The 10,817-nt window shown below is 38.5% G+C and overlaps 1 protein-coding gene across 1 annotated transcript in view; it reads left to right on the top strand.

Annotated features, from left to right (window-relative positions):
- Adgrv1 (adhesion G protein-coupled receptor V1) overlaps nucleotides 1-10,817 on the top strand; it is a 514,991-nt gene that overhangs the window by 314,272 nt on the left and 189,902 nt on the right. The gene's annotated exons all lie outside the window — the stretch shown is intronic.

Genomic DNA, 10,817 nt, shown 5'->3' with positions numbered 1-10,817 from the left:
GTGTTCCAATCCCTCCACTGGAAGTCTTGTCTGGAGATAGCTAGTTCAGGCTCTGTTTCTCCTATTGCTAGAGATCTTAGTGAAGTTCTTCTGCAGAGATTCCTGAGAGTTTCCATTGCACAGGGTTTCTAGCTCAGCCTAAAGATGCCCACCAATTCTAGTTGCCTCTCCAAGTATTCTCTCCTTGAGTCTCCCCCAAACTGATCCCTCCTGTTCCCATCCCAATTCCACCATCCAGACCCCTCCTCCTCCCTGTCCACCCATGATGTCTATTCTATATCCCCTTCTCAGTGACATTCATGTGTCCCTCCTTGAGCTCTCCTTGTTACTAAGCTTCTCTGGGTCTGTGGCTCGTACCATGGTTATCCTTTGCTTTACAGCTAATATCCACTGTTTATTATGGATATATAGGTATATCCATGAGTACAAACCATGTTGGTCTTTCTGTGTCTGGGTTTCTTCACTCAGGATGGTCTTTTATAGTTCCATGCATTTGCCTGCAAATTTCATGATGTCATTGTCTTTAACAGCTGAGTAATACTCCATTGTGTAAATGTCCCACATATTTTTTATTCTTCAATTGAGATATACCTAAGTTGTTTCCAGTTGCTGGCTATTTCAAATAAAGTAGCTCTAAGCATAGCTGAGCAAGTGTCCTTTGTGGTATGGTAAAGTGTCTTTGGGGGTGGTATATGCCCAGGAGTGGTATAGTGGTATATATAGGTCATGAGGTAGATCAATTCCCAATTGTTGGAGAAACTACCATATTGATTTCCGAAGTGGCTGCACAAGTTTGAATTCACACCAGGAATGGGGGGAATGGGGGAGTGTTCCGCACCCTCAACAGCATGAGCTATCACTTGTGTTTTTAATCTTAGCCATTCTGACAGGTATAAGATAGAATCTCAAAGTTGTTTTGATTTACATTTCCCTGATGACTAAGGATATTGAACATTTGTTTTAAGTATTTCTTGGCCATTTGAGATTCTTCCATTGAGAATTCTCTGTTTAAATCTGTACCCTGTTTTTAATTGGATTATTTGGTTTGTTGATTTTTATTTTTAGCTTCTTGAGTTCTTTATATATTTTGGATACCATCTGTTGGATGTGGAGTTGGTGAAGATATTTTCCCATTCTTTAGGCTGCTGTTTTGTCCTTTGACAGTATTTATTGACTCACAAAAGCTTTTCAGTTTCATGAGGTCCCATTTATTACCTTTTGTTCATAGTGCATGAGCCATTGGTGTTTTGTTCAGGAAGTTGTCTCCTGTGACAATGTGTTCAAAATTATTCTTCAGTTTCTCTTCTATCAGGTTTAGTGTATCTGGCTTTATGTTGTAGTCTTTGATTCACTTGGAGTTGAGTTTTGTGCAGGGTGATAAATATAGATCTATTTACATTCTTCTACATGTAGACATCCAGTTAGACCAGTACCATTTGTTGAAGATGCTTTCTTTCTTCTGTTGTATAATTTTGGCCTCTTTGTCAAAAATTAAATGTCCCTAGGTGTGTGGATTTCTTTCTGGGTTTTTAATTTTATTCCATTGATCAAATTTTCTGTTTTCATGCCAATTCCATTCAGTTTTTATTACTATTGCTCTGTAGTACAGCTTGAAATCAGGGCGGTGATACCTCTTTTATTGGACAGGACTGTTTTAGCTATCCTGGCCTTTTCTCTTTTTTTCACATGAAGTTGAGTATTATTCTATGAGGATATGTAAGACTTGTATGAGAATTTTGACAGGGATTGTGTTGAGTCTGTATATTGCTCTTGATAAAATGGCCGTTCATACTATGTTAGTCTTACCAATCCATGACTATGGGAGATCTTTCCATCTTCTGATATCTTCTCTAATATCTTTCTTCAAAGACTTGAAGTTCTTGTTATACAGCTCTTTTACTTGTTTGCTTAGAGTTAACCAAAACTTCATTCTCAGCTCTTTTAGCATTTGAGTACAGAGGGCTACTGGTTTGGGGGCCGGGGGGGGGCCTTAATTTTGTATCCAGCCTATTTGCTGAAGGTATTTGTCAGCAGCAATAGTTCTCTGATAGAATTTTTGGGTTTGCTTATATATCATCTGCATATATTGTCATCTGCAAATAGTGATACTTTGACTTCTTCCTTTTCAATTTTTATCCCCTTGATCTCCATCAGTTGTCTTACTGCCCTAGCAAAAATGGCAAGTATTGTATTGAATAGATATGAAGTGGACAGCCTTGTCTTCTCCCTGATTTAATGAAATTGCTTTGAGTTTCTCTCTATATAATTTGAGTTGACTATCGGTTTGCTGTATGTTGCCTTTATTATATTTAGGTATTTCCCTTGTATCCCTGACCTTTCCAAGACTTTCATCATGAAAGGGGTCATCATCATAGATTTTGTCAAAGGCTTTTCATCATCTAATAAGATGGATTTTTTTCTTTCATCTTGTTTATATGATGAATTACACTGACAGATTTTCATGTCGAACCATCCTTACATCTCTGGGATAAAGCCTACTTGATCATGGTGGATAATATTTTTGATGTGTTCTTGAATTGGGTTTGCAAATATTATATTGAGTGTTTTTGCATTAATGCACATGAGGGACATTGGTTTGAAATTCTTTCTTGGTTGAGATTCTGTGTGGTTTGGGTATCAAGGTAACTGTGGCCTCATAAAATGAACTTAGTAATGTTTCTTCTGTTTCTATTTTGTAGAATAATTTGAGGAATATTGATATTAGCTCTTCTTTGAAAATCTGGTAGAACATCTGGCCATGGCTGTTTCTTTTTTTTCCTTTTCTTTTCTTTTTTTTTTTTTTTTTTTTTTTTTTTTTTTTTTGGTTAGGAGACATATAACGACTACTTCTATTTCCTTAGAGGTTATAAGTCTGCTTAAATTCTTTATCTGATCTTGATTTATAAATTTGGTAAGTAGTATCTATTGAGAAAATTGTCCATTTCTTTTAGATTTTCCAATTTTGTGGATTACAGGTTATTTGTAGTAAGGCCTATTGATTTTTTTTTTTTTTTTTTTTTTTTTTTATTTAGTTGGTGTCTGTTGTTATGTCCCACTTTTCAATTCTGAATACTGATTTTGTTAATTTGGATATTCTCTCTCTGCCCTTTGGTTAGTTTGGATAAAGATTTGTCTGTCTTATTGGTGTTCTCAAAGAATCAACTCTGTTTCATTGACTCTTGGTATTTTTCTTTTTATTGATTTCAGTCCTGATTTTGACCATTTCCTACCATTTCCTCCTCTTGTTTGTGCTTGCTTTATTTTGAGCTAGAGCTTTCGGGTGTGCTGTGAAGTCACTAGGAGGCGAGCTCTCTAGTTTGTTTATGAAGGCCCAAACTTCCCTCTGAGCTCTGCTGCAGTTGTGTCCTGTGAGCCTGGATACGTTGCTCTGTCATTTTCAGTGAATTCCAGTAAGTCTTTAATTTCTTTCTTATTTTTTTCTTGACCCGGTGGTCATGGAGTAGAGAGTTATTCAGTATCCATGAGTTTGTAGGTTTTCTGATTTTTCTGTTGTTGTTGCTGCTGTTGAAGTCTAGCTTTAATCCATGATGGTCTGATAAGATTCAGGGGGTTATTTCAATCTCCTTGTAACTATGGAGTCTTGTTTTGTGTCAGAGTATGTAGTCTGTTTTAGAGAAGGTTCTGCTGAGAAGATATATTCTTTTATGTTTTGGTGAAACATTCTGTAGATATCTGTTAGGTCCATTTGAGTCATAATATCTGTTCTATTATTGTTTCTCAGTTTACTTTCTGTCTGGATGAGTTGTCCATTGGTGAGATTGCCATGTTGAAGTCTCACACTCGTAACATGTGCTGTTTGATGTGTGCTTTGAGCTTTATTAATGTTTTGTTTGTTTGTTTGGTTGGTTGGTTGGGTTTTTTTGTTCTTTCTTTTTACAAATTCAGATAATTTGTATCTGGGGTATAGATGTTCATAACTGAGATGTCATCTTGATGGAGTTTCCTTTGATGAGTATGAAGTGTCCTTCCCCATATCTTTTAATTAATTTTGGTTGGAAATTTATTTTGTTAGATTTTAGAATACCTACTCCAGCTTGTTTCTTATGTCCATTTAGCTTGGAAAATTGTTTTGCAACTCTTTACTTTGAAGTAATATCTATCTTTGTTGTTTCTTGTATGGACAGAATGGTAGATCCTGTTTTAGCATCCATTCTATTAGACAGTCTTTTTATTTGTGGATTGATTCTATTGATGTTGAGAGATATTAATGACCAATGATTGCTAATTCCTGTTATTTTGGTGGTGGTGATGGTGGTTGTGTGTGTGTGTGTGTGTGTGTGTGTGTGTGTGAGTGTGTGTGTGTTTTCATGCATTTCCCTTCTTTGGGGAATAATTTTACTGTTGTAAAATTATTTATTTTCCGTGTTTTCAGAGGTTTACTCCATAGGAAGAACTTTTCCTTCTATCACCCTGTATAGGTCTGGATTTGTGGATAGAAATTGTTTAAATTTGATTTTATTGTGAACTATCTTCTTTTCTCCATCTATGGTTTGGTCTGGCATCTGTGGCATTTTTGAGTCTGCCGGACATCTATCCAGGCTTTCCAGCTTTTAGAGTCTTCATTGAAAAGTTGGGTTTAATTCTAATAAGTCTGCCTTTATCTACTGCTTGGTCTTCTTCCCTAGAAGCTTTTAATCTTTCTTTGTTCTATACATTTAGTGTATTGATTATTATGTGGTGGGAGACTTTCTTTTCTAGTCCAATCTATTTGGTGTTCTGCAAGCCTCTAGTAAATTGATAGGGATTTCTTTAGGTTAGGGAGTTTTTCTTCTATGATTTTGTTGACCCTATTTTCTGGACTTTTTAGCTGAGAATCTTGTCCTTCTGTTTGTATTAATCTTAGACTTGATCTTTTCATAGTGTCCTAGATTTCCTTGATGTTTTGTGTTGGAAATTTTTTAGATTTAACATTTTCTTTGACCAGTGTATCATTTTCTTCTATCATTTCCTCTATGTCTGAGATTTTGTCTTCTGTCTCTTTCATTCTGTTAGTGTTGCTTGCATTTGGAGTCCCTGTTCACTTACCTAAAACTTCCATCTCCAGGATTCTCTTGGCTTGTCTTTTCCTTATTGCTATTGAGTATATTCTTATGCTGGCATCTAGTCATCTGGGTTGGAGGCTATTAGATGTTTAGGTGCTGGTTTATAGTTTATCTTTGTTAGTTGGATATTTTCCCCTTAGTTTCTGTTTTCTCTCTGTTCTCCTGACCTGAGTACCCTGTGGTTCTGGTGACCAGCAACTCTTCAGGTTCAGTCGGGTGTCTCTGCTCAGGCGTTTACACCCTGCTTTGTCCTTGGAATTCTTAGTATGACATGGTCTCCAGAAAACATAAACCTTCTACTGGACTTGTGGGCCAGAATTTGAAGTCCAGAGGAAGGGCTGCATTCGGACCTGTTGGATGGGCTTTAAAGAGTGTTAGTGGCCATTAGGCAGTGGGCAGTGTCTTACCTGGGGTCACCAGTACCCACAAGGATGACAGCGAGAGTTGTGGGCTGGAATTTGGAGCCCAGGAGAGGGGTGAAGTTGGAAGGGTTTCAGGACTGTTAGGAGGTAGTTGTGTGCACCAATTTTTAAAAATGTGGGTACTGGGGATCACACTCTTGCTCGCACAGCAATCAGGTTTTCTAAGTGACCTATGCCCCCAGCCCCTGGTATATTACTATAGTCTTATCTTCTCTCAATGCTTTTTAAAATGCATATGTTGTCTGATATTCTTATTGCTAATATAAACTTTGTTATTTCTTTTATTATAGTTTTATGGTTCATTTTTTTATACTTTATTGTAATCAGTGTATGTTTTAATATAGATTATTTGCAAGGACTTTATAGCTTCTCTTATAACAATTGAGAATTTCAAACATGTATACAATATATTTTTATCAAGGTACACTCCCTGTTCCCTCTTTTCTAATCCCTCTACCATCCATACCACCATGTTGTTCTAATTTCACATGTCCCCCTCTCCCCAACTCTTAAAGCCCACCAAGGATGCTTAGTGTTAGTTACAGGCTTATTTACTAGGTCATGGTTAGCCTGGAAGAAATCTCCCTCTCCTTCCTTCCTTCCTTCCTTCCTTCCTTCCTTCCTTCCTTCCTTTTTCTTCTTCTTCTTCTTCTTCTTCTTCTTCTTCTTCTTCTTCTTCTTCTTCTTCTTCTTCTTCTTCTTCTTCTTCTTCTCTTCTTCCTTCTCCTCCTCTTCCTCCTCTTCCCTCTGTCCTGCCCTCCTTTCCTCTCTCTACTATAATCCATCAATTGTCAAAAGCTTCTCAGAAACGGTGAGAATATTTGACTACCTCTCTCCTCCATACTGGGGTTTTGTGTGGCTCAATCTCTATTGGAAGGTCTTGTTAATGGTGTCACAGCCTCTGAGTTCATGTGTGCAACTGCCTTGTTGTATATGCAAACCACTGATTTACTGCACTCATCTACCACCTCTGCCTCCTATAATCCTCCTGCTCCTTGTTCCACTGTGATCTCTGAGATATCCCTTTCAGAATGAGTACTCTTAGTCTCTTATTCTCTGCACATTGACCAGTTGTGGGGCTCTGTGTCAATCACCATCTACTACAAAAAGAAGACTCTGATGACTGAGAGACGCACTAGTTAGGGGGTATAACTATGACTGGTTTTATTTTTTTTTAACCATTCAATCAAGTATTCTATTCATTAGTTAATTTTTTTGGCACTTCTTGTGCTAGTTCATATAAAAAAGGCTTCCACATGATTTTGTATTTATTGTATCTTATTTTTCACTTTTTACTTCCATATTTTGCTGAATTATTTTTTATTTACACTTTCCTTCTATGATCCTTTTGCAACTGTGGATCATATTGTTTACTGATGAATTTTAATATATATTCATTAATTGTTACAAATCTAATAGTACTGTAGCTTTCAATTATTTATACTCATCTAATATTTAGTAAGGATCTTTTTTTAGTCATCATGGTAGTGTGTGTGTGTGTATAAAACAAAAGTTATTGGTGTTTTTTGGTATGCACAGTAACTGTGTTTGCCAGTTGTTTGCATATGCTTGGTTTAATTTTCCTTCCCAGAAGAGTCAATGTTAATAAGTCCTTTGGTAGATGGTGCCTCTCTCTGAATGGCTGTTTATACAAAAGTCTTCATTTTGCCCTAATCTTGCATAGCAGTTTGCCTTGCTATGAAAATCTAGGTTAAGAGCTACATTTCTTCATTATATTGGAAATATTTCTGACCTTATTTCCATTTGTTTTAAAGAGTTAAAAGTTTCTCCTCTTCTTTCTTATTCGTTTACACTTATTTCTTTTGTAGAAGTATAATTCCTAAGGAGACAGAGATGTGGCGGGCAGGATGGGGCGGCCTGAGGTGGCCATTTCCTGCTGCTGTTGCATTGCTGTTGCTGAGTTTTGCTCATTTTCAACTTTTTTTTCTAGATCAAATTCCTGAAGGCATAGTAGTTGTTTCATAAGAATACTGCTGTGTCATGTCTGGGAAACTGCAGAAGCCAGACAGTCTTGATAAAGGCTGTGCAGTTTGTGGTTCTCCTCTGGTTGTGCTGTTGAGGTTGAGGTTGTGCTGTTTCATTATAAATTGTCTAGGTCAAGGTTTGTTCGTATATGGCCTGCCTTTTATTCTGTTTAGTACTTGGGTACAACTTTAACTTAAGAATGCATGATTTTTTTTTCAAATTCTGTAGAGTCCTTAGCAATAATACTTCTTACACTTTATTATTTCCCTTCCTTCCCTCCCCTCCTCCCCTCTCCTCCTCACCTAGACTGCAGCTAACACAATACATGCTGATGATATATTTATTGTGTTAGCTGCAGTCTAGGTGAACTCTTTAGTGTTCACTACCTTTTCATTAATTCACTTCTTTTCCAAAGCTAAAGTTATTCATATATACATATATATGTATACATATATACACATATATATGCGTGTGTATATATGTATACATATATGTAAACATATATCATATATATATACCATCTATACCTACTCAACATGCCATGAACAATAAAGCTTTGGAAAACCGGACTCCACGTGTCGCCTGGTCTCACCGCCAGATTCCCAGCTTTTGGAACCCTGGAACCTTGTCGATGCAGCTGCTGGCCAGCCCACCGACAGCTACGTGAACGTGGGACCCTCCGCAGTGGTGTGGGAAGCCCGCCGCCGAGACCCTGTCTCCGGACTCCCTCCCCCTCCCCCCCACCCCCCACCCCGCGAGATTTTTTTTCCCCCACAACTCTCCAGCCTGCCAACTTTGCTCTGCTGATGAGTGATTGGCACCTTTCACGGTTGACACGTGTTACAAAAGCTAGCCATGTGTACTGGAGTTCCTAAGTGCTACAGTGATAGCAGAGACACTTCTGAGAATCTGCACGCGTCACTGAACATATATGCATGCCGTGTCATTGGCGATGTCACGTAATACTCAAAACTCTGAGGAGCAAATCTAGTAAAAAAAAAAAAAAAAAAAAAAAAGTTACTTCTGGAGAAATAGAACGACGGCATCTAAGCTGGAGTCATTCTCTGAGAGAGGATAGACCTGGGTTGAGAATGGAGTGAAAGGAGCCAGGCAGCATAGGAATGGAAGATCACCACGTTTCTTACGACCAGCAGTGGTGTGTGAGCTTGACACAACTGACACGCCCTAAGTGAGTTCAGGGTGAAAATGGCAAAGTTCATTCTTGCTGGAGTAGATACAAGCTGTTTAAGATGGGCACCTCACACAAGCAGAAGTGGCCTTTCTGTGAATCTGTGCCCTTTCTAAGGGGGAGCCATTGTTCAGGCCATAGTCGTTCCTATGGCATGGACTTCTGACTTTACCAGAGGCATTGAGTATCTGAACACTTGTGTGAAGCATCTAGAGTATTGAAACCGTCAAACAAAAGCTGTCTAGAGGATGATTTCAGCTCATGGCATCACAGTCAAATTAGGGTAGGAAAGAGAAACACTCAGCTTCTTATTCAGGAAAGAGGTACGAGGAATATTCTATGATTGTGGGCAATTCTGAACAGGAAAGAGCAGACCTGCAGATTTTAGCAAGCCTCTTTATCCCTTCCCTTACCTGGGAGCTGAAGAGCTCTGCAAATATGCCATGATATTTGATGGCTGATTAAACTGGCCACTCTCATCTTCCTTGGGGTGCTTTAGCTAAGGAGCATGGCTGTCACTCTAACAGTCTCCTCTGTTTTTATTGGTACCACATACCCTATATACACTGTGCTGTTAATTGCTCAGCACATTGAACAGTGCGTGTGTGTGTGTGTGTGTGTGTGTGCATGTGCGTGTGTGTGGTTCATTTCATAATGGAGAATTATGAGGAAGCTCTAGTCTCTGGTCTTGGAGTTTCAAGACCTAGGAGGTAATCCAAACTCTGCTACTTCTGGCCTCCTTCTTCTTGACCTGACAAACATTTCATCTTGGGACTTTGGCATGTTTACTGTCACTTTCTTTCCCTTAAAAGTTACAGCCAGGTTGCCACTTCCTCAGGAAAACCTCATATAACCCAAGGTCCCTAAGGCTCTCCCATGACTTCAACTTTCCTCAGGTTTTGTAGCAAATTGATGCCACTGAGACACATTGTTGTGCTCTTGACAGCGAGATGTGGAAATCTAGGTGTTATCAGAGCTTCCCTGCCTGGAGAACTCTGGGTGAGCTTCCTTCCATTGTGGTCAAATCCCTGGTCAGATTCCTCAGTCTTAGGTAGGTTACAGGTATAGCCCTTCCATCTCTGCACGTTTTCATATGGCCAAAGTTTCTGAGTTAGAGCCACCCATGTCTAATACTCCCTCATTTTAACCAGTGTCTTAGTCAGGGTTTCTATTCTTCTACAAAACATCACGACCAAGATGCAAGTTGGTGAGGAAAGGGTTTATTCAGCTTACACTTCCAAATTGCTGTTCATCACCAAAGGAGGTCAGGACTGGAACTCAAGCAGGTCCAGGTCAGGATACAGCAGCTGATGCAGAGGCCATGGAGGGATGTTTCTTACTGGCTTGCTTCCCCTGGCTTGCTCAGCTTGCTCTCTTACTTATAGAACCCAAGACTACCAGCCCAGGGATGGCACCACCCACAATGGGTCCTCCCCCCCTTGATTGTTAATTGAGAAAATGCCTTACAGCTGGATCTCATGAAGGCATTTCCTCAACTGAAGCTCCTTTTTTTCTGTGATAACTCCAGCTTCTGTCAAGTTGGCACAAAAAACCAGACAGTACAACCAGTCACACCTGAAAAGACTATTTCTAAATAAAGTCACCTTCTGAGGATTCCAGTGTCCATAAGATTTAGAGTGACATTCTTCCTCCCAGTAGATGTGCCCTAGAGGAGGTGGTATAACCTTCTCTCAATTTTTACTTTTATGTTTACAGTGACTTATGTCAAAAAAAAAGAGACCATTTTGCTTTAAATAAACAGCATTTTCCACAGGTATATAAGTCATATCTTTTGAATTGAAGGGTGGAAGCATTATATCTTATGGAAGCAAACTTATCCATTGAATTACTTAGCTGACAAATAGCTAGATATGTGTTATCAGTTTTGGCATTTTAAACAATGCAGTGCTGCTGACATATCCTCTTTGGAGACATTAAATGCTGCCAAAAAAACAAAAAAAAAAAAAAAAAAAAAAAAAAAAAAAAAAAAAACAAAAAAAACACCAAAAAACCAAAAAGAATCACACAGTTCTGCCCTTGAGAAAATGATCACTCAGATCAAAATATGATTTTATTTGCATGAAACTGAGGAAAGAAACTTCAAAATTCATAAGTACTTAGGATTGAAAACAAAAGATGACTTTGATCATCAAAATG

Source organism: Arvicanthis niloticus, chromosome 29, assembly GCF_011762505.2.
Source record: "Arvicanthis niloticus isolate mArvNil1 chromosome 29, mArvNil1.pat.X, whole genome shotgun sequence".
Classification (NCBI taxonomy): Eukaryota; Metazoa; Chordata; class Mammalia; order Rodentia; family Muridae; genus Arvicanthis; species Arvicanthis niloticus.
This window is presented reverse-complemented; position numbering and strand designations above follow the sequence as displayed.